Source organism: Ambystoma mexicanum, chromosome 4p (genome assembly GCF_040938575.1).
Source record: "Ambystoma mexicanum isolate Mex_15411 chromosome 4p, UKY_AmexF1_1, whole genome shotgun sequence".
NCBI classification, from domain to species: domain Eukaryota; kingdom Metazoa; phylum Chordata; class Amphibia; order Caudata; family Ambystomatidae; genus Ambystoma; species Ambystoma mexicanum.
The window spans coordinates 423,057,947-423,079,896 of record NC_090927.1 but is presented as its reverse complement, the minus strand read 5'-3'; positions in this window follow the sequence as shown (position 1 = coordinate 423,079,896).

Here is a 21,950-nt window from a genome sequence, read left to right as displayed (position 1 = left end):
TACCTACAATCCTAGCCATCTGCCTAATTTTCGCTACAAGGGATTTTATTGCTAGGGTGAAAGGAAAGCATATGCTATGATAAGTTATTTAAAATGTGCTTAATAGCCACAGGTTTCTAAGCGTGGACCTGGGATCGAACCTGGGGTGCTCCGTGTCGTCTTGGTTCCAAGGCTAGCACGTTGCCCCTGAGCTATCCTCCCGAGACACCCCTGCCTGGTACACTTGACCAATAGGAAATGATTTGAGATGATGTACTATGATAGAATCCAAACATAGACCTCATAATAAAGTGCATTGGACATCTTAATAATGGAATCCCAAAGTCCAAACCTCGACAGAGCAAATGAAGGATCAGTTCAACCCATGCGCTCAAAGGCTTTTTCCACTTTCATGAAAATAACTGCCCTTGGGACCTGGCAATCCACTGAGCAGTGGAACACATCAAAAAAAGTCCTGGCATCCTCTCTGAACCGACGCTCAATAAAACCTGTTTAGGAGGGGTGAATTAGAGATCCCATAAAATCTCTGGTCTCTCCATAAAGATGTTTGCCATGATCTGTACATCAACATTCAAAAGGGATTTAGCGATCAATGAGAGTTTCGTTCACTGTTCACACAACTCTCCTCTTTCAAGACAAAACTAAGATCACACAATACAGGGGCCACAGACTCTTTGAACCTCTCATTGAAATCAATTGTGCAACCATCTAACAGTGGGGATTCAAGGGGAGTTGTCCCACCAGTTGAGGGGTGGGGGTGGTGAACGTCAGTGTCCTCTGTCAGACTCATTGCTCTCCAGCCATGACACTTGCTTTGCATTTGCAGGCTGGGTGTGGGGGTAGTAATGCTCATAGCATGCCCCCATAGATTTCCCCCTGCCTTTTAGAGTCTGCCTGTAAAGGCAAATGTTATTTCTTGTGTGACTGTGTGTACAGGGCAATACATGTGTGAAGAGTAGTGTACATTTCAATCAAGCACTGCATTTTAATTATAGACCATAGTCAACATTCAGAGTTAAGATGTAATGTGATAGTTCATGCAAAAATCATATTATTGTTATTTTGTTCTAATTGTAGGCCGTTACTGGCAATAATAGATGGGGAATTCAATTTTGCCTCCCGTGAATGATCCCTTTTTCAAGTTGAGTGTTTAATTATCTGCCCATGTTCCCATGTTGTGCTCATGAAACTGTAAATAGCATATGAGTAAAATCTTGCGCAGGGACATTTTGATGAGAGAGAGAGAGAGAGAGAAAGAGAGAGAGAGAGAGAGAGAGAGAGAGAGAGAGAGAGAGAGAGAGAGAGAGAGAGAGAGAGAGAGAGAGAGAGAGAGAGAGAGAGAGAGAGAGAGAAAATGAATTTGCCTATGGGCCTATTAGAGGCGATGGAAAAATGTTAGCTCAAAGGCAGATGAGCAGTAGGTTAAGAGGGCATCTCAGAGGCGAGGGGTAGGCTTTTAGTTTGGTTTTGAACAAATCCTTTTGGACTGTTTCTCGGATATCCTGGGAAGAGAATTGCATGCAAGTGGAGCAAGAGAGAGAAAGATCGGAAGTGAGAGGCAACACAGGGAGGACGAGGTGCCACAAGGGCAGTGAAGGAGGCAGATCAGAGATCACGAGAAGGAGATTATATGCCACACCACCTCATGTGCTGCAACCTACGAGCACAGTTGTATCATTTCCAAGAATTGTGGCTGCCATAATTGCGCCCTGTGTATTCCTTCCTAACTCTAGACTAGCTGCTAACGAGGGTTCCCTGCTGTTGCTATCAGTTTCAGAGCCTGATGCCCACCTCTGCGGCACATTTGGTGAAGTCACACGATATAACTAAATAAGGGGCAATGTAACAATCTTCTCCAAATTGGTGCATCAGCCCTCGCCACACTCACAAGAAATGGTGCACAGGGGAGCAAATCGGAGACATAAGAGTTGTGTAACTCCTCGCTACTATACTGGTTGCTTAGTGCCAAGCCTATCAATGCACTACAAACGATTCAACAAAATCTGCTAACCAAAATACTCTAACAATGATTTTGATGGCCTGTACTTATAACACATATCCAATAAACAAATTCAGGACTATTGCATAATACAAATATTATGACTGGATGCAGAAATGGATTCACCATGGCAAACAAGTCAGAATAATAGCTAAATATGCACCTTTGTGGATGACTGAGCTGACCTGTTCTGGTACAGATCCCATGAGCGCATCGTAAGTTGCCTTATCCTATTAAATATCTTCATTGAGGGCTGCTCAGGAGCCTGAATTATAAATGTACCGCTAGAACAGTGGTCAAAGTGTAAATATAAGTGAAACTATCTTCCCCTGACCCACCCTCTTCTAGTCCCGCATCAGCCGCCCCCACACCCTACACTACCCATCAACTCCATACTCAACCCCCCACAATGCAAACACCATACCTTCCTTTTCTCCACTGCACACCACACTGCTGTGTTTATAGTACTGTTAAGACAGATGAGAACACAGCGAAAGAAAATGCAGCATTTTAATGACAACCATTAATCGGTCATTGTACACCACAGCATGCAGCTTCAAGCAAGCAGCCTCCCCCTTTCAATCACCCACCATTCCCACCTCTTAAGGACCAGCCCATGGCTATAACCACACACTCCTACCCATTACCTGTAAAAACACATGGACTCATTCTGAGTCTGGCGATAGCCGTTCCAGGAAAAACCGGCAGGCTGCCGCCGGACCCAGAATTCATTACCACCTTCGGACTTGCCAGACTTACCGGGGCATTACAGCCCGGTAGTCCGGTAATTCCGGAGGCGGAATAATGTTACTCCCCATTCCCACGGAGTACCATAGGAGTCCACGGGGATGGGGACCATGGGAACACTGGCACCGTAATGAACGGTGCCGGTGTTTCCATTTTTGTCTGCAGGCAGGTGGCGTTACTCACGCCAGGACAGACCTGGCAGGAGTAACACCACCCACCTGCAGAACTCGTAGTTAGCCAGTCCGGAAACGGTGCTGGTACGGTTTTACCGGCACCGTTAAATCCAGACCGGCTAACTTGTAATGAGGCCCACTGTGTCTGCAGCAATCCATGATTAATTGCAGAAGGTACCTAACAGTGCCGGGAACTGGGTTTTGCGACTGCTTGACAATGAGCGTTATATCCCAGGCAGTCTTTACAAGGGAACAAAAGCCCCCCAGCACCTGCAAGATAGCTCAGCATGGTGTGCCACCAGCGTGTTACCCGCATGACCCAGATTTAAATCCTGGTAGGGGAGAAGTTACTAAATACATAAATAAAGATGCCTATCGCTTCCATCCTGGAGCAATGGTCCAGGTTAAATAAAGTAAGGGAATGATTAATTCGATTGCCAAAATAGTAAGGGGATGTCAAAGAACATGGTTATGTTGGCTGCTTTCTCTTCGTCCAATTGAGTGGTCTTTAGTTGTTTGGTTGGAAAATGAGCTGTGTGTTAACGTAATTGTTGGTTGTTTGGGATTTTGCTTGCACAAAAACAATGTTTCTCGGGTTAGATGCAGCATTTCAAAGATGATTTTCACTCTGTAGTCTTGTGCATATGCAGTGACTTCTAGTTGTCTTCAAATTCGTGATTTAACGAAATAGTTGTCCTTTGCCAGTGGGCATTGTCTTTATGCAAACGAGATGGCTCATTCAGAGCCCTTCTATGGGGAAAGGGAATGGGAAATTGCGTGAAATCAATACATAAACAAACATCAACCAGGAACCCACTATCCCCAGGTGTGTCGAAACTAAGCTGAGAGCAATACAAGGGGAGAAGAACTAAGGAGACACTTGCATCTAAAGTAAAGTCTGTGTAGATCACCCCATGGCACAGAAACCATACACCTCAGCCTTCCTGGCTAACCCTGGAGCCGCGCTACTACAAAGGTATTCACCTGGGCAAGTGCAGCCAACCGTGACACTTATGTTCTAACAAACAGATTCAGAGTATCCTCTTAAAACATTTTTTTTATTTGAAGTGTGAACACTTCTGCATCTGGCACTGGCGCCCATGTGACCCGGCAGTCCGTTCCATCTACTGCCACGGGCCCAAGGGTAGTGATAGCTGCAGGTGCAGCTGTGGGCACCACCACCCAGGCTCAGGGTCTGCCAGCACAGGCTGCGTTGGCACTTGAAGAGTCCATGGAAGATTTCCAACAGGGCAGGAGGAAACCGTAGGTGCACGCAGGGCTGCCCTGACTGAGACACGTGTCCCTGGGGCAGTAATGTCATCTGCTGCCCCAACCAGCCGGGTGTTGGCAAGTGCAGGGGCAGATGCAGCCAACAACACCCCAGTTGTGAGTCCACCAACCAGGACAGTCGCGGTCAATGACCCTGCCACAGCGGATGTTGCTGTGCTGGGTCCATTCGAGGGCACCCAGCTGCCACTGACGCAAGTCAGGCCTTTGGTCGTCCTTCCACCTGCCACTCCCTTGGCTCAATCCACCGGTGCCGCTGGCCATAGTGTTCAGGGTGGCATTTGCCAGCCAGGGTCTGCCCCAACATCCAAGAGGAGGAAGGTTGCACCTGCAGCACAGACTGGGACCCCACACACAGCCACGACCTCCTGCACGTCAACAAAGAAGCCTTTCTGTGTGCAGGAACTGGACTTCCTCCTGGACTACGTGCGGGACCACAACCGTGACATACTAGTGGAGCCTAATTGTAAAACTATGGCTGCCCATCGTGATACCCACTGGAAGCAAGTTGCAGAACAGGTGAGTGCATTCGGCCATTAGGTGCGCATGGTGCAAGAGTGCAAAAAGCGTTGAAATGACCTCAAACACAGTGCTAAGGCAAAGTGTGCCTCAAATTACAACATGACTCTGGTGACTGGCAGTGGGCCAGCACCTGAGGAGGAAGACCTCACTCCGCATGAGTCACTCGTTGCAGAGTTCATACCACCTGAATCGGTCAAAGGAGTGGGAGAGATGCCGGACTTTGATGCCCAGTCCAGTGTGTGTTGCTGCGTGTTTGTCGAGGCCATGCGTGTTTTACTTGTGTGATGTGTTGTGCATGACTGCCACTACATATCATGTGTACATGGCTCTGATGTACAAGTAATGCAATGCTTCACTGATGCATGGCTGCTCTGCAGGATGGTGGACATGTGGAGCAGATGTGGACTGTCCTCATCACCACACTTGCAGCCTACTCACATGCTGGTCACCTGGATGCCCCCCGGTCCATGTTCCAGCTCACTGGGAGTTCTGCATGTAGCCTGGGGTGTCCTTCCTCTCAGCACTCGGACTATGTCATTGCATGACTGACATGCATGTGTCCACTGCCTGCATGCGGGTACTCCACATAGGAATGCTCCCTTGCCCCTCAACCCCCCCTGCACCCCAATATCACCTTTGCACTGGTCTGCATCATTTTGCCGTAATGCAATGGCCTGTTCATGCATCCTGTGTACATGCTAACTTCTACCAGCCAACCTGCCAGACATGTGCAGTGGGGTACATCCTTTGTACTTGATGCAGGGTGTCTCACTTGAACAGATGTCAGATGCTCCGCAGGGACATGAGTGCCCATTCATGCCCCATGTGCATTCCATGAATGTCCCTATGTGTCATTGACTGGATGATCATTGTAGTACGTGTTCAGGGTGACCTACATTGCATGGCATTTCATCAGCCTTCCCATGGCCACTGTGGCTCAGTCCTGCGTCCCACACATGTTTAGGGTGTGACAGTCTGTGTGGGTCACAGGCCTCAGCCTGTTTCAGGCCCACTGACTCTGTCCAACTGGTGTAGTGTCTTCTGCATACGTGGGTGTACTCCTGAGGGTTCATCATGTGTCCTGCTTACTGTCTCATCATCATCTGCTGTGTTGTCACTTGACTCAGATGATGCAATTGATGCTAGTCAACACTGTCTGCCAATGCAGAGGTGGTTATCCTTTTGATACCATGCAAGGCATCCCTGCATTTTCACTTCGGGTGAGGGGTGGTTTGCTTGTAGCCATGCAACCCATCGCATGCACATTTCACGTGATGCCTGAACTTGACCTTGCACTGCCTTCACGTTTTCTGATACACATCATGAAGTACTTGTACATGTAGATACTGAATAGGTTACAAATGTCCAGCACTGCATCGACCCACTTCTGAGCGGATTAACACCCTTCTACATGCCTAATCACAGAAGCAATGTCAAGTTCACCCGGCATGCATGGCAGGTTCTCTTTTGTGTGTGATATGTTTGCTTCATGTGTTGGGTGTCTGTGTGATGTCCATGTGTGTGTGTGTTGCCTGCTTCTAACATGTGTAGTGATCTGTTTTTCTCTCTAATTTTCAGATGATGACGCAATGGATCCAGAGGATGGTGTTGTCATGCCAGGCACAGGGTTGTTATCACTACAGCAACCCGGCACAAGTGGGGGTCGTGGGGTGGTAGGCCACGAGAACCCACATGTGCTACAGACCATCTTGTCTTTGGCTGGCAATGAGTCCAGCCCAGATGACCACTCTGACGTCCATGTCGAGTTGGATGTGCATCAGGTCCATACGTCAGGGGTGAGTGATTCTGATGTGGACACTCCTCTGTCCGTGACACCTGCACTGAGGGGCCAGACAGTGGTGGGACCTCCGCCTGTGGTGGATCGGGATGCAGGGTCACCCTCCACACCAGTCGCTGATGGGCCTGGGCCATCACATCGACGGGGGCATGTAGTTGTGCAGCCGCGGGCGGTGCCAACCCAACAAGGACGGCCGGTCCTTGGGTCCCGCTGGTGTCAAGCCCAACAACGCGGTGGCCACGCGCCACCGAGGTATACTGAGTGGGAGCAAGACATGACTGCCAATTCAGAACGCCAGGGGTCAGCAATGGAAAATATTGCTGTGAGCATGAAGCGTGTTGGCCAATCCGTGCTCCCCCCTGCTAGGCAGGTGCTTCTCCAGCAGCAGGCGGCACAGTCGACGGCCCGCTCGCTCAGGCTGGGCGTGGCGGCCTCAGATAGGGCACACCAGGCTGAAATGTTGTCTTTGCGTCAAGCAATTGCTGCTCACGCAGAGGCACACATGGAGGCCCTGAGGCTGAGTATGAGTCCGTCAGATCCACTCTGGGTGTCCTCTTGATGTCCCAGAGGGCACGGTCAGAGGAGAGGTTTGCGCAGCTTGAGCGTACCATCTCAGCTGCGCTACATGCTTGCCGGGAGGTGCATCAGTTGTCCAGCCAGGCCTTGCAGGAAGAACTCCGGGTTACACGTATTACCTTGCAAGAGGAAGCACGCATATCACGGGAGGTTCTGCATGCAGACCTACGTGGCATCGCTGCACAGAACCAGGCTCACCCGTCCGGCAGACTTGATGCCAACGAGGGGCAAGCTGCGGCTAGGTGTGGTCAGGCTCCTGTGCCACGTCCTCCTTTTCAGGAAGAGCCAGACTCGGACGACGAGGTATCTCCCACACAGGTCGGGCTGTGCAGGCGTTGAGCCCATGGAGGTTTTTTTTTTTCCTCAACATCATCGCATGTGGGTGTTGAGCAGCATCCTGTACCTCCCCCCTCCTGGGTGCCTTCCCCCCGGGTCGTATGTGGCCATTTTTGATTTTTCTTTTTAGTTTAGTTAGTTAACTTACGATTTGATAGTAAGTTCATTAGGTAATGTAGTTTTTTTTATAGTTAGTGTAATTAGTTAATATAGTTTAAAATTGCTTGTCTATTGTGCTTTCATGTGACGGTGTGGTGCTTTGTGGCTTTTGAAAGCATCCACTGTCTGTTCCAGCTGGTCCCTTCAAGCTTGTCTTGTGTATGTGTTTGCAGCTTGGGGTCCTGACTCACATAAGCCACTCCTGCTTCCCTTATCCATGGGCTCGCAAGGATGGTTCGGTGTTACAGCCTATTTCACAAGGGCTTTGGACTGTCATATCTGTGGCGTGTTAACACCCCTAGTGGGGATTATAGGGGTCTTATCGACCGCATTTCTCCTTTTGAGAGATGTGTGGTTTCCTCAATCATGTGTACATTAATTGATATACATTGTGTAGTATGTTTCTTATCTTTACTGTACATGTGCTTGATTCAATTCATGCTGTAGAACGTGGCTACCATACTTTGCCTGTCAAAGTCACACTGATGGTGTGAATTCTGATGTACGTCTCTGATATGGTCCAGTCATGACCTGCCTGAAGAGATACGCACAGGGGAATTCCCAGCATTAATCATGTGTTTTGTGCCCTTTCTGCAGGGGAATGAGCCTCCAGACCACCTTTACCAGCAGACATGGGCCATTGGACGTCTGGCAGCTGGACACGTTCGGTGGTGCAGACATGCGCATGTGTGCCCAAGCGGAGCCACAGGGATTGTGCTCATACATCCAATAGAAGCAGACGTGTTTCCAGGAACTCCAGGCAAGGTGAGCAGCACAAGGGGGCCACACAGCAGCCAACCTTCCACCAGGCCAGTTGCACATGCATGCTAAGTAGCGCCACTGACGGTCAGCTTGGACAGTTATTGGTGTTGAAGCGCACAGTACAGCTAAGATGCGTTGGTGGACTAATGGCTAGTTGATGACAAAGGTGTCAGGGGCACATGCAGGGGCAGTTGCACATATCCTCCGGTCCACCATGGTCCATTGAGGCAGATGTATTAGCCCTGTAGCGTTCCGATCCAGGGAAAGTAGCAGCGCACAGGGACACACAGCGAGGGGCAGACTCGTGTGCAGTGCATGTCATTTGCATGTTTAAATTGACACATGCACTACCTACTGCATTTGTGGGATGCCGGAACACGACTTTTACTGAAGTCGTACCTCGCTAAATGCGTCTAGCTGCTTATCCAGGGAAGATTGGATGTTGTGTGAATCTTGACACGTTGGTCTTCCATTTGCCACGCACCCATGTGCGCTGGACTTACTGCATTGACTGTGTATGAACCATCATGGGGGGAATCTTACGTATGGATACAAAGTACCACACAAGATTGTTTGTTTGTAGATTAGTTTGTTACTTTGGGGCATGTATGGTGGTGTGTGTGTGTTATGGGCACACACAGATTAGTAACTCTCACTCTCTTTGCAGCATTGAGCTGCTCCTGTTACCAGACCTGAGAGTGTGCAGGCAGGAGGCCAGCACTCACCCCAGAGATAAGTTTCTCTTTGACTTCCATTTGAGTCATTTGGTACAATGTGCATGATGAACATGTTTTGTCTGAGTGTGTATGTGTTAATGTGAATAGTAGATTTTTGTACATTCCCTACTTTCCCTTGACAATCCTACTCCCCTCTCCTGCCCCTCTTTCCGGTTATCCAGAATACCAATGCCTGTCCCAACAACATATCCCTGACCCACCTTCCCCATCGGGGTCTCAGAGGCCTGTGTAAGTTTGACCTTGCAGGCACCCAGACCACGCTGGGGGTGGTTGGTTCATGCCACTCCTGCGCCTGTACACCGAAACTGTGACACTACACATCGGTTTGTGGTGCATCATTGTATATTATGTACCAAACATGGTACACATCCTGTTGTAGCATTGTTTCACTGTGCTACCTTGGTTGTTCCATCATTGTGCTAGTACTTGTGCTTTGTGATTTACTGCTACTTCAAGTCATCTACTGGAGACTCTTCTGGTGTATTTTGCTGCCTGCAGGCTTTTTGCTTGCCTTGTGTGTTTGGCTCCTTTGAGTCGTCTTTGATTTGTTATTTTTTCCCAGTCAAGGTGGGCTCTGAGGGTGCTGGACACTTTTTACATGCAAGGTGGAAGATGGAGACAAAGGGGAAAGGTGATCTTGTGGCCAGGTAGACTTCAAGGAAGAAGGCTACATACCCCAGGCGCAGTTGTTCAGCGGGTCATGGTGATATGTGAGGGAGGGGGGGGTATTTTGTTGTTGGACAGTTGGCTTGGCCTACAGTGTGATGGGCACCCTGACATTGTAATTGTGGTGTCCTATGTACATGATGTATTCTGCTGATCAATGCCTGTTCATGTGTTGTATTTGCCTTTCAGGTGTGAGGGGATTGGAGTGGTTTGACATGCTGGGGTGTACAGATGGGCAATGTTCACATGTGATGTGTAGAGGACACTGATGGTCACTTGATTGCACATGCATGTATTGAGTGCATGTCCCTACTGACACACACACTCGCACTATGATCCACAACATGTACAACCACCCTTCCATGTCCACATGTGCACTCAGTTTGCCTTCTGGGGCCCACTGTGTCCCTGCAGCACATGATCTATGAACATGTGTGGATCCTGTACATGCGTCATTTGTTTTTTAATTTTAGTTGGTCGTTTTCATGTGATGCTCAGGGTGTGCGTCACACACAATGGCTGGTCACTATGCTGTGTGCTGAGAAGTGTGTTGCAGGAAATGGAGACAACACACAGATTCTGCAGTGGTGATTTTGCCATGCCCAATGTGCATGTAAACAGGCATTCATTGTTATGTTCATGCTTCAACTGTCGGTATGCATTTGGGTATGACTTGTTTTGTGTGGGAGGTTGTTGGTCAGTCATTTCATCTGATTCCATGACAGGCATCATTGTCTGACACCACTTTCCATTTTTCACATGTCAATTTGTACATTATTGGTACTGTGCTGGTGTTTTGCTATTGCTTGCCATGTCATGGTGTGGCAGGCAAGGGTGATGTGGTTTTGGAGGGTTTGGGTGACATACCAGTGATTGTCATGGCCTGTTTTGCAGGTGTGCGTGATACACACCTTGCATGTGTTCCTTTTGGTCACACAGGATTGGTTAGGTTTGAGTAGCTAGGGATGCACACAATGTGGCACTTCCATGGCAACATTCTCAGGTTGGTAAGGTTGTGACAGTTGACTGTCTCTTTGTCATCATCGATTGTCACCTAGTATATGCCAGGCCTGTGTACTCCGCAGGGGTGAGAGTTTAGGTGAAAAATGTGGCCACAAGCTGGGTCCGGGGTGCCTCGCCACGTGCCCTATCCCCTCCCATGGGCAGCGTCTGTGCCTGTGGTTGGGGATGTGGGGGCACCATCATGTCCACTGGTACGCCCTGCCGTGTTGCTACATTGTGCAGGACGCATGCTGCCACAATGATCCTGCACACTACTGGAGGTGCATAGAGTAGCTGCCCACCAGAGCGGAAGCGTGACTTAAGCACTCCAAATGTGCGCTCCAATATGCCCCTGGTTGCAATATGGGCAGCGTTGTATCTTACCTGGGGTGGTGTGGTGGGGTTCCGGATTGGCGTCATCATGTGGTTGCTCAGAGGGTAGGCCCTGTCCCCTGGAGAGGTGATAATGGTTGTGATTATTGGGGTTTGTGTATTTGTCTGTGTGTGACATGCATGCATGTGCACGGGCATTTGTACTCACCTAGGAGCCATGTGTCACCATGCTGCACAGCTTCCAGGGCCCTGCTTATGGTGGACATTCTGTATATGAAACTGTCATGGGTGAAGTCTGGGTAGTTTTCATAGACAGAGGTGATGATTCCATTTGCATCGCATACCACCTGCACATTGATGAAATGCCAGTGCTTGCGGTTTTAGTAGATGTGCTCAGTGGCCCTAGGTGGATGTAGGGCCACATGGGTGCAATCTATGGCACCGAGCACTTTGGGGAAGTGTGACACCCTGTAAAAGTCTTGGACAACGGCCTGCCTTTCTGTGGGTGTTCTGGGCATGTATATGTGCCTGCGGACTGAGAGGTGCGCAGTCATGATTGCCAAGACCTCGTGTAGGCAATGTGACTGCATGGCCTGTGAGACCCCCCACTATGGCAGTTGTCCGCTGAAATGACCCAGTGGCCAAAAAATGCAGGACATTGAGCACCTTCTCCAAGGGGCTTAATGCTTGGGAGCAGAGGGTGGGGGATGTAAGGTCATCTTCCCACTCCCTGACCAGGTCTAGGATGATACGTGGAAACCTATACCTGCCGTAGACTTGGTCATCAGGCATCCCAAAAAGGCTAGTCCGCGGCGAAAAATGCAGGCCCTGGTTATTCTCCTCCTCCTGCGGTGTGCCGCGATCAGTGCTGCGACAATTGGGGCATTCATGGAAGCAGTATAAACGTGTTTGTTGTTTGCGCGCACTTTTATACTGTGCGCAGGGATGCTTATACCTGCCTTCCTGTGGCGGACGTGTTGACGCCTGTGTGCGTCTTTTTGCGTGCGCTTGTTTCCCGTATTCGAATCCATGAATACGAGTTGTTCGCGTGCGTGTGAGTGTTCCGTGTATTTCTTCAGTTACGCCTTCTTTGTCACGCGTTGTTCCCCATTCCGCGCGTTACGCCCATTATCCTGCCCCCTTTTTGGTATGTGCGCGGACGTTGTGCGCTTTCCCTGTGCACGTCGCGCACAGAGTTCGGGTTGTTCCAATGATGTGTGCACCCGTGTGCGCCACGCACGGAATTGGCGCACTACCAGTGGAAAACACGCGCAGCCCCTTCCTTGAATCGCACACGTGCGCATGCTCTTGCTTTCTCTCGCTTGCACCACCTTGCGCCAGCTTGCGCTGTGATTTTCAGTGCACGTTTGTTACGTGAATCGGCCCCTTAGTTATGGAGCATAATCAGCCTCAATATCAACATCAATCTCACGAGCTTAAAAGCAGATACCCGCATATCAGGCACCAAGAACCTTCTCAAAGCTATTCACAACCTACTCCCATAAGAAATTACCCATCCAGAATAAGATAGATACCACTGAATCCATTGAGTAAGCAGACATGACCTTCTAGATACAGTTGTAAAAACTATTTTTTACAAGAGAGCTAACTTGTGTGCATGTCACTCTTTTTCATTGCTTGAAACAACAATTTAATTGACTCGTTTCACAGCTACTATGCCCCAAAATATCCCTGATAGACACATGATACAGCAATGCCCGACACTGTCTGTCATTTCATCACTGGGCATCGCCTTCTCTATCACCAGTGGTCAAAGTGCCTCCCCATGCATGTCCTTTCCACCAAACACATGTGAATTCTTCTCAGATACACACACCCCAAATCACATTATAAAAACACCCTTTGTGGTTTAAAATGAGGACAGAGGAAGCAGAGGGCATGAGGAAGAGCTCAAACAAGAGTATTGAGTTCAAATCTGATGCCAATGTTTTTTTTCTTTGTTTTCAAATGCGCACTTCAGCCTTTTATTAAAAAGATTTTTTTTTTAATTCACAATTTTTCTTGTGCACCAAACTACTGCCATTTTCCCCTATATAAATGCACCATTCCAGTGAATGTATATATATATTTTTATTTATTTCTTTTATTTATTACATGTGTTACATGCCCAGACCCTGAGTTATCACGGCATAGTTACAGACAATGGAAAATACAATCTTAGAGAAGTGCACAGCAATACAGGCATAGTACAGTTCTATATTTATAAACAAAATATACAGTGGGCAGGTGGGTTAGGTCTGAGCTGGTCAGGATCTATGTTATGGTTAGAATTGAGTAAATAACCAGGTTTTTAGGGATTTTTTAAATAGCGGATAGGAATGTTCATTCTTGATATTATTGGGAAGGGTGTTCCAGTGCCTGGGAGCGAATACTTTGAAGTTGCTCCCGCCTGCTTTTTCTCTTTTATATCGTGGGATGTCGAGATTTTCGCTGTTGTTCGATCTGAGGAGTCTAGTGTGGTTTTTCTTGGTAACTGTGTTAAGGAGATATTTTGGCGCTTTGTTGGTGATACATTTGTGGGTGATCGTAAAAGTTTTAAATAGTATTCTGGCTTTAATGGGAAGCCAGTGTTTAGTTCTTCTGATATTGGATATGTGGTCAGATTTTGTTATGCCTAGTGCCGCTCAAAGGGCTTTATTCTGCTTAGATTGGAGTTTGGCTAGATTTGTATTGGATGTACCTAAGAAGAGGATGTTACAATAGTCAAGCTTTGATAGTATGAGTGCTCTTGCTAGTGTGACACAGTTTTTGGCAGTGAGGCATTTACGGCTGAGGCAGATGATATATAGTAAATATTTAAAAAGCTAACCACTGAGTTTGACATGGTGTTGGTATTAAATGGAAGTGCCTATGATCTACCCTCTACAGCATATTTAGACACTAATAAGTCTGATCTCTCCTAGTTTATAAATGCTGTATTGGGAACCTGTGATGTCATGCAATGTAGTCCCTCCAGCAATCAAATGAATTCTTTCATCATTCGACAAGGCCAAACTTTGGCTATCACTTGATTATCAAAGCTTGTGTCTCCTTTGACGTTGTGCAGCTGTTCCACACTGCCCATTATTATTATTATTATTATTATTATTATTATTATTATTATTATTATTATTATTATTATTATCATTATCTATTATAACAACGTGTTTGTATGGAGCATGTCCTTTCTTCTGGCTCGTGTGCAGTTACTCTGTCAATCTCCTGATTTTACTTCTGTCTTTACTCCCTTCATCTGGTGCCTTTGGTCTTTAGTTAAAATGTAAAATTATGTGTGTAAACAATTTCATATTACTATTTGTGTTGATGTTTATAAGTGTAACCGATTGCAGGAAATCTTAGGCCATACCAGTTCACCCAAACTACTGTACCATCTACCACACATCAGAGGTAATGCTTGTTTCATCTTTGATGGCTGCCGTGGGGAGCGACAGACGAGCAGCATCTGGACCCGCTGCTGCCGGTGGGATTTTTTTTAGGTAAATAATATTCAATAATGTAGTCCTCTATGCATGAGGGAATCCAAAGAAAGAGAAAAAAAATGATGCACTTTTACTCTCTGTATTTTATATTGGGCTTTGGCTGCATTATGAATTCCATACCTTGCATGCCTCCAGCCACATATTCACCTGTTATACTGGCAACATAGGACTGGCTATATGTGTATGCCACATTATTGCTGGTAACAAACTGCCATCACATTCAGTGATCAAGACGCTATATATTATACTACATTATATAGTAGGTTTCAATTTGTGCCATGCTTTTTTCTCATTCAGTTTGCTTCTCTGTCTGCCCACATGAAGTTGTGTCAAATAGTATTTGCCCTTAGTCAGCTGAATCAATATGATAGTTTGCAAGTTTGTGGGTGGGCGAGTCGCTGCCAATTTCACCACCCACGTACTACAAATGACTGGGGTTTATCTCTCTCCCACATTATGGTGCTTGCAGTTCTGGGCCACACATCTTAATTACAGTTCATAGTATCAGCCCCAACAGGGTACCCAGTGATAACATAAGTGGAATGAAAAGCATTTTTGTAACTACATCTATTCCTAATTGCTTTTTAACCTTCATCCAAGACTTGCCTAAATAGTTTAGGACCACAGTTAAATTAATGAATTAAACTTGTCGTAGACTAAATGGGAGGTGCACTTGGGCAAGAGGAAATAAATATTATTTCAAACATTGAATTTATTTAACAGGTGGAACCTCCAGCAATGCTTTTAATAACATTATTAGAATTTTTTTTAAATTCTGTGACATACTGTCAACCTCAAAAAACAAGAGAAATGGAATTGCATATTAACAAAAGTTGCATTTTAGAGCGCCTCTTGCAATCTCATAACTGTACTTCTATGTTCACTCCTGCTGCCTGCTCTCTAGTCCATTTATTTATATAGCTTCGGGGACCCGCAGGCATTGGGGCGCACAAATACACAGAAGGACACGCATACAGAGGACAAGTCCATTACTGTCATGGGAGATGTTAAGACATTCCTTTAACCACCCCCCGACCTCCATAGCAAGACACCATGTAACAGGGTCCTTGCACAATAACTGCTTATATCCGATAGCCTTTCTGTTTCTATATAAAGTGTATTGGTATTTTCAAAGGAACATATCAGACTGCAGTGAAAACATGGAAGAACAGACATATAGAATCAGAGAATAATCAATAAAATGAACATCGCTGCATCAAACCAAAAACCTTAATCATGTTCACTATTTCCACCTTGACACAAAAATCTACCACAATCCAGCATAAACGCAACAACTTTGAGACTTCCATCTGACACTCAAAAAAGGGGCCAAAGGAGACCACAAGAGGCAACAATCAAGTGTGGCATTTCAGGTTTCAAGTGTATAGCTCTGTCCAACCTACTGCTAATCTCATCAAAACGCTATTGTCATCTAACCGCTTAGATATTTGCTTCTCAAATATTTCCAGCTTGAGCATATTCGCAGCAAGTCCTGCAAAATTGTCTTTTCCCACAAAATGCACACCTTCAAATTCTACTTGTTGGCTACCAGCAAAGAATTAATTGGGAGACATTCCAGGGGACCACCACCTTTACCAGACTAAAATGTTTCCAGTACAGCAGGTGGGCTGTTTCCTAAGGATTAAGTAACACATAACGATCCACTTTTCCAGGCCCAAAAGAACTCAGACTATCATTCACTATTCGTCCAGCAGTGCAGGATCTAGGTTTCACAGCTAAAACAGCTTGATCATAGCCGATTCCTCATCTCCCTCCTCCATGGAAGGGATAAACTTAAGCATGGCACAATCCTTCAGGCAAGATTATCTCAGGTGAGAAGCCATTTTAGGCTCAGTTACTAAGGGACATGGCTGTGTTCCAATGTGTAATTGATGAATCACTGAGTGCATTCCTAAATATCATTGCTTAATCCGTCTCCGATATGGGAAGGGAAAATGTGGCATGAATCTGCTTGAATGAGAGAAGCATATTACCATTGCAATCATCTTCCACTCTAACAATACCCACAGAAATCCATGAGGACCTATTCACCATACGAATAAGCCTCTCCATTCAAGTGAAGGTTTTCATTATCCCCACAAAGGTGTGTTTATACCTCCCCAATGTGTAGTTGAGGGTGGGAGGACTGCTGATAAACAGCACCCTCAGGCCATTTTGAAATGAGCAAGTAAACATCAGGTCTCATTGAGTGAGTATCAAACTCAGATCTGGGCCCTGTTGGCATTCTGTCCCTCTGCACTGTGTGAATGCCTGTTGAAAACGTTCAAAGTTGGGAAGTCAGAAACTACCCCTCTTTACATCGCTCGTGAGCACACGTCAGGGCATTTGAGGGGTCTTACCCACTACCCACGTTAATTCTGAATAGATGTGTAGAGGACCTTATGCTGCATCTCGCCCATGGTCATGGCAACATTTGTAGGGAGTAGAGTTTCACAGGCAAAGTGCACATTATAAGCAAATACAGCTCGCTTCAATTAGAAAAGTTCGGTTCATCACAAAAACACAAATCCTTATCTATCTCTGCCTAAAGAGCAGGTTTTTGGTTTCTTGAGGTCCTTCACAACACGGATGACTTATTGCTTAACAGCCTCCTTTGACCGCATGGCCTCCAATCTACCCACATGAAACCTATGGCAAGTTGCAGACACTGGCATTGCCTCTGAGTTACTCAAGTTAACTCCATAGCTAGGCGGGTTGCCACACTGTCAATCACAGACAACAGGTGGGACCCTGAGGCAGTAGGAACTGAGAGTAAAAAAAAAAACATGTCATCAGCATGTAGCAATGTCTTCTGAGTCCCCCGTGCACCCCCCCCACGATACCTTACCTACAATCCTAGCCATCTGCCTAATTTTCGCTACAAGGGATTTTATTGCTAGGGTGAAAGGAAAGCATATGCTATGATAAGTTATTTAAAATGTGCTTAATAGCCACAGGTTTCTAAGCGTGGACCCGGGATCGAACCTGGGGTGCTCCGTGTCGTCTTGGTTCCAAGGCTAGCACGTTGCCCCTGAGCTATCCTCCCGAGACACCCCTGCCTGGTACACTTGACCAATAGGAAATGATTTGAGATGATGTACTATGATAGAATCCAAACATAGACCTCATAATAAAGTGCATTGGACATCTTAATAATGGAATCCCAAAGTCCAAACCTCGACAGAGCAAATGAAGGATCAGTTCAACCCATGCGCTCAAAGGCTTTTTCCACTTTCATGAAAATAACTGCCCTTGGGACCTGGCAATCCACTGAGCAGTGGAACACATCAAAAAAAGTCCTGGCATCCTCTCTGAACCGACGCTCAATAAAACCTGTTTAGGAGGGGTGAATTAGAGATCCCATAAAATCTCTGGTCTCTCCATAAAGATGTTTGCCATGATCTGTACATCAACATTCAAAAGGGATTTAGCGATCAATGAGAGTTTCGTTCACTGTTCACACAACTCTCCTCTTTCAAGACAAAACTAAGATCACACAATACAGGGGCCACAGACTCTTTGAACCTCTCATTGAAATCAATTGTGCAACCATCTAACAGTGGGGATTCAAGGGGAGTTGTCCCACCAGTTGAGGGGTGGGGGTGGTGAACGTCAGTGTCCTCTGTCAGACTCATTGCTCTCCAGCCATGACACTTGCTTTGCATTTGCAGGCTGGGTGTGGGGGTAGTAATGCTCATAGCATGCCCCCATAGATTTCCCCCTGCCTTTTAGAGTCTGCCTGTAAAGGCAAATGTTATTTCTTGTGTGACTGTGTGTACAGGGCAATACATGTGTGAAGAGTAGTGTACATTTCAATCAAGCACTGCATTTTAATTATAGACCATAGTCAACATTCAGAGTTAAGATGTAATATGATAGTTCATGCAAAAATCATATTATTGTTATTTTGTTCTAATTGTAGGCCATTACTGGCAATAATAGATGGGGAATTCAATTTTGCCTCCCGTGAATGATCCCTTTTTCAAGTTGAGTGTTTAATTATCTGCCCATGTTCCCATGTTGTGCTCATGAAACTGTAAATAGCATATGAGTAAAATCTTGCGCAGGGACATTTTGATGAGAGAGAGAGAGAGAGAGAAAGAGAGAGAGAGAGAGAGAGAGAGAAAGAGAGAGAGAGAGAGAGAGAGAGAGAGAGAGAGAGAGAGAGAGAGAGAGAGAGAGAGAGAGAGAGAGAGAAAATGAATTTGCCTATGGGCCTATTAGAGGCGATGGAAAAATGTTAGCTCAAAGGCAGATGAGCAGTAGGTTAAGAGGGCATCTCAGAGGCGAGGGGTAGGCTTTTAGTTTGGTTTTGAACAAATCCTTTTGGACTGTTTCTCGGATATCCTGGGAAGAGAATTGCATGCAAGTGGAGCAAGAGAGAGAAAGATCGGAAGTGAGAGGCAACACAGGGAGGACGAGGTGCCACAAGGGCAGTGAAGGAGGCAGATCAGAGATCACGAGAAGGAGATTATATGCCACACCACCTCATGTGCTGCAACCTACGAGCACAGTTGTATCATTTCCAAGAATTGTGGCTGCCATAATTGCGCCCTGTGTATTCCTTCCTAACTCTAGACTAGCTGCTAACGAGGGTTCCCTGCTGTTGCTATCAGTTTCAGAGCCTGATGCCCACCTCTGCGGCACATTTGGTGAAGTCACACGATATAACTAAATAAGGGGCAATGTAACAATCTTCTCCAAATTGGTGCATCAGCCCTCGCCACACTCACAAGAAATGGTGCACAGGGGAGCAAATCGGAGACATAAGAGTTGTGTAACTCCTCGCTACTATACTGGTTGCTTAGTGCCAAGCCTATCAATGCACTACAAACGATTCAACAAAATCTGCTAACCAAAATACTCTAACAATGATTTTGATGGCCTGTACTTATAACACATATCCAATAAACAAATTCAGGACTATTGCATAATACAAATATTATGACTGGATGCAGAAATGGATTCACCATGGCAAACAAGTCAGAATAATAGCTAAATATGCACCTTTGTGGATGACTGAGCTGACCTGTTCTGGTACAGATCCCATGAGCGCATAGTAAGTTGCCTTATCCTATTAAATATCTTCATTGAGGGCTGCTCAGGAGCCTGAATTATAAATGTACCGCTAGAACAGTGGTCAAAGTGTAAATATAAGTGAAACTATCTTCCCCTGACCCACCCTCTTCTAGTCCCGCATCAGCCGCCCCCACACCCTACACTACCCATCAACTCCATACTCAACCCCCCACAATGCAAACACCATACCTTCCTTTTCTCCACTGCACACCACACTGCTGTGTTTATAGTACTGTTAAGACAGATGAGAACACAGCGAAAGAAAATGCAGCATTTTAATGACAACCATTAATCGGTCATTGTACACCACAGCATGCAGCTTCAAGCAAGCAGCCTCCCCCTTTCAATCACCCACCATTCCCACCTCTTAAGGACCAGCCCATGGCTATAACCACACACTCCTACCCATTACCTGTAAAAACACATGGACTCATTCTGAGTCTGGCGATAGCCGTTCCAGGAAAAACCGGCAGGCTGCCGCCGGACCCAGAATTCATTACCACCTTCGGACTTGCCAGACTTACCGGGGCATTACAGCCCGGTAGTCCGGTAATTCCGGAGGCGGAATAATGTTACTCCCCATTCCCACGGAGTACCATAGGAGTCCACGGGGATGGGGACCATGGGAACACTGGCACCGTAATGAACGGTGCCGGTGTTTCCATTTTTGTCTGCAGGCAGGTGGCGTTACTCACGCCAGGACAGACCTGGCAGGAGTAACACCACCCACCTGCAGAACTCGTAGTTAGCCAGTCCGGAAACGGTGCTGGTACGGTTTTACCGGCACCGTTAAATCCAGACCGGCTAACTTGTAATGAGGCCCACTGTGTCTGCAGCAATCCATGATTAATTGCAGAAGGTACCTAACAGTGCCGGGAACTGGGTTTTGCGACTGCTTGACAATGAGCGTTATATCCCAGGCAGTCTTTACAAGGGAACAAAAGCCCCCCAGCACCTGCAAGATAGCTCAGCATGGTGTGCCACCAGCGTGTTACCCGCATGACCCAGATTTAAATCCTGGTAGGGGAGAAGTTACTAAATACATAAATAAAGATGCCTATCGCTTCCATCCTGGAGCAATGGTCCAGGTTAAATAAAGTAAGGGAATGATTAATTCGATTGCCAAAATAGTAAGGGGATGTCAAAGAACATGGTTATGTTGGCTGCTTTCTCTTCGTCCAATTGAGTGGTCTTTAGTTGTTTGGTTGGAAAATGAGCTGTGTGTTAACGTAATTGTTGGTTGTTTGGGATTTTGCTTGCACAAAAACAATGTTTCTCGGGTTAGATGCAGCATTTCAAAGATGATTTTCACTCTGTAGTCTTGTGCATATGCAGTGACTTCTAGTTGTCTTCAAATTCGTGATTTAACGAAATAGTTGTCCTTTGCCAGTGGGCATTGTCTTTATGCAAACGAGATGGCTCATTCAGAGCCCTTCTATGGGGAAAGGGAATGGGAAATTGCGTGAAATCAATACATAAACAAACATCAACCAGGAACCCACTATCCCCAGGTGTGTCGAAACTAAGCTGAGAGCAATACAAGGGGAGAAGAACTAAGGAGACACTTGCATCTAAAGTAAAGTCTGTGTAGATCACCCCATGGCACAGAAACCATACACCTCAGCCTTCCTGGCTAACCCTGGAGCCGCGCTACTACAAAGGTATTCACCTGGGCAAGTGCAGCCAACCGTGACACTTATGTTCTAACAAACAGATTCAGAGTATCCTCTTAAAACATTTTTTTTATTTGAAGTGTGAACACATCTTAAACATTATCAATACAATAAGATCAAATGTAATATGAATAGCACCTTTAGCCAGACACTTTAAAAAGAATCCACATATGAGCAACTTCTTATATGCCTATAGAATCTAAACCAAGTATGACCTCCGTGTGCCCTCCCTGTGCAGACTCCCTTTTCCTTTGTGTAAGATACTCTCTGGGCTGCGTTCATCTCAATTATCAAATGCTCTGCATCATTCAGGGAAGAGTATACAAGGTCTGAACCCTCCTGACATGTGCCATTCTTTCTTGGTATTGTAGGAACGTCTCCCCGAAGCTAGAGGTGGCAATGAGACCATCATGGTCTCAGTCTCCCTGTGTTAATGAGTTTCCTAAAAAAGGATAGTGAACCGCGCTGTAAAGGAGAATGCACGGCTGGGGGTGGGTGCGTGGTTCAAAGGATGCACTGAAACATGGTAAACTCATATTTGAACCTGTGTTTATTCGCTGAACCCTGGTGATTATGCAAATGCTGTACTTCCGCAGAGTTC